General features: G+C 37.3%; 1 pseudogene; it reads left to right on the forward strand.

Annotated features, from left to right (window-relative positions):
- The window catches only part of LOC101660905, an 18335-nt pseudogene extending 17968 nt beyond the window's left edge, over window positions 1-367 (forward strand).
- Window positions 368-3370: the final 3003 nt, after the last annotated feature.

Here is a 3370-nt window from a genome sequence, read left to right on the forward strand (position 1 = left end):
GGCGGTGGCTCCCTGGCAGTTCATGACTGAAGTGCAAGTGACAGAGTCACCATGGACTTCCATGGCTCTTCAGATATCCCTCTGTTGTTTGGTCATCAGTCCCGTCCATTTGTGGAGGAAGAGTGAAGTTACAGCAGTGACATTTACTAAGGAACTCAATCCTATACAGAAACTTTTTGTGGACAAGATAAGAGAAAATAAATCTAAGCGACAGGCATTTGGAGGCCCTGTTGATGCTGGCCCAGAATATCAGCAAGAGATAGAGAAGGAGCTCTTTAAGCATAAGCAGATGTTTGGTAAAGCAGATGAGAATGCATTCCCTATCTTCACAAGTGAAGATACTAAATTTGAAAAACCTCAATCCTGAAGCAATATGTGAAATTAACCTGGCAATTTGTCATGGATTCGTTTTACAATTAAGCAATAATCAGAATAAACATGTTTCACACTTTTAAAAATGAGATTACATAATTTGGCAGCATAATGAAAGACCTAAGGAATAGAATGGAAGAAACGGAAAATTGAATCAATAAGCTCAAAGACAACTACTCTGACTATAATCAACCAGGAAAACAATCATCAACAACAAAAACAAAACAAAAAATGAAGGCATCCAAAGAAAGCCTGAGAATAACGTGGGATACTATCAAGAACAACCTGTTTCATTGGGATCCCAGAACAAGAAGAAACAAACAAAATACTACAGCGAAAATAATACAAGAAACCATGGAGGAAAACTTCCCCAACATCACAAAGGAGGAGAAAATAACGATTCAAGAAGCTGAGAGACCTCAACGAGGACAGATCCCAAAGAGCAGTATCATGACATATCATAGTCAGCCAGCTTGTACTGAAAAAGAACAGCACGTACCAAGGAAAGCCAGTAAGGATGAGTTCAGACTTCTCAGCAGAAACTGTATAGGCAAGAAGACAATGGAGGCACATATATATAATTCTGAAAGGAAAATCAAAAAAAAAAAAGAACTACCAACCAAGAATCTTATATCCAGCAAAATTATCCCTCAGATGCAAGGAAGAAATAACAGTATTTCCAGACAAGAAAAAACTAAAAGAATTCATAAAGATAACAACAGCATTAGCAAAAGTATTAGCTGGATCCCTGTGGACAGAGAATCAACAACAATAGCAGATAAACCTGAGATCACCAAACAGGACAACACTACCCAGAAGCCAAACCATAAAATTATCACTCAAAACAACACAGAAAAAGAGGAGGAACAATGACATCAATCAAGCCACCAAAAAAGCAAGTGAAGGTGGTGAAATCAAAGACAAACATAGCAAATTGACAGCAAAAACCTACATATATCCATAAAGACACTGAATGTCAGTGGATTAAATGCACCAATTAAGAGACAGAGTAGTAGACACCATATTAGAAAGCAACTCCCATCTACATAGTGCCTACAAGAGACACAACTTAAACTGAAAGACAAAAAATAGACTAGAAATCAAAGGATGGTGAAAAATCTACCAAGCCAACAGCAACCTTATAAAAGCAGGAGTGGCAATATTAATCTCTGATAAAATAGGACTTCCAGGTGAACAACATGAGAGACAAGAATGGACACCATATAATGATTAAAGAAGCAATACACCAGGAGCATATAAACATATACACACTCAATGAAAGACACTCAAAATACATCAATCAAATGCTTACAGAGTTGGAAGTAGAAATAAACAGCTAGACGATAGGAGGAGACTTCAACGCACCACTCTCAAGGAAAGACAGATCATCAGGAGAGAAACTCAGTAAAGAAACAGAAGAGCTAAACAATACAATCAACCACCTGAACCTCCTAGACATATAGAGAGCACTCCACCCAAACACAAGACAGTATATACATTCTTCTCCCATGCACACAGTACATGCTCTAGATTAGATCACATGTTACACCACACGGCAAGCCTCAACAAATTCAAAAACACTAAGATCCTATCATCTATTTTCTCAGGTCATAATGCTATAAAACTGGAAATCAACAATAGAAAGAAAAAGAACATAAAGATACATGAAGAATGAACAACATACTACTTAAAATGCCTGGTTAATATCATATAAGGGATGAAATTAAGAAATTCCTTGAAACAAATGAGAACGATAACATACCATACCAAAACCTTGGAAACATCGCAAAGCAGTTATCAGAGGGCAATTAATAGCAATCAGCCCACACATGAAAAACACGGACGCCTTAACCTAACACCTCCAACAACTAGAACAAGGGCAAAAATATAAACCCTCCAACAACACAAGAAAATAAATAATTTGTTTAATTAGAGTGAAAATAAATAAATTGGAAAATAGAAAAACAATGGGGAAAATCAACAAGACATTGAGTTGTTTTTTTAAAGGATTAACAAATTGACAAACCACTGGCAAATTTAACAAAGCAAAAAAAAAAAAGAAGATGGGCATATCTAGAATTAGAGATGAAAAGGGTGACATCACAACAGATACAAATGAAAAAAAAAATAATAATAACAGTACTACAAAAGACTGGAAAAAGTGCCTAGAAATGCACCATTTACTCAAATTCACATGGACAGATAGAGAAAACCTGAACAGACCCATAACAAAAGGAGAAATAGAGAAGGTGACCAAGAAAATTCCAACTAAGCCTATTCCAGAATTTAAAAGGAACAGCAAATTCCCAGACTCATTCAATGAAGCCAGTGTAACCCTGATACCAAAACCAGGCAAAAATCCCATAAGGACAGAAAACTATAGACCAATATCCCTCATGAACATAGATGCAAAAATTCTCAACAAAATTCTGGCCAATAGACTCCACCAGGATATTACAAAAAAAAATTCATCATGACCAAATGGGATTCATACCAGGGATACAAGATTAATTTAACACTAAAAAAACATTCAATGTAATCCATCACATGAATAAGTGACTGTATCATATCAATAGAGGCAGAAAAAGCATTTGATAATATCCAACATCCATTTCTAATAAAAGCACCCAATAAAATAGGAATAGAAGAGGAATTCCCTCAGCATAATCAAGGCCATCTACAAAAATCCAACAGGCAATACCTCACTCAATGACTGTGGCAGTTACATAATCTCCTGTCAACTTGCAAAGGGGTGAAGTCTAGCCTGTCAATCAAGTTGTAGCCAGTAATGCCTCTGTGTGGGCATGGCCTTCTCTTGAGGATTCTGGGAACTGCTGTCTTCCTCCCTGAAGGTGGGGCACACAGACTCTCTGCTTCATCTTCCTGCTGACAAGACACATGGAGCTGGTACAGATAGGAACTGAAAATACAGGGAATCCAGGGCGGATGAGCCCTATAGGACCAGTGGTGTGAGTGGCGAAACAGGGAGGGTAAAGGG

Source organism: Echinops telfairi, unplaced genomic scaffold, assembly GCF_000313985.2.
Source record: "Echinops telfairi isolate 266 unplaced genomic scaffold, ASM31398v2 ScPeMD7_3533;HRSCAF=4204_1, whole genome shotgun sequence".
Lineage (NCBI taxonomy): Eukaryota > Metazoa > Chordata > Mammalia > Afrosoricida > Tenrecidae > Echinops > Echinops telfairi.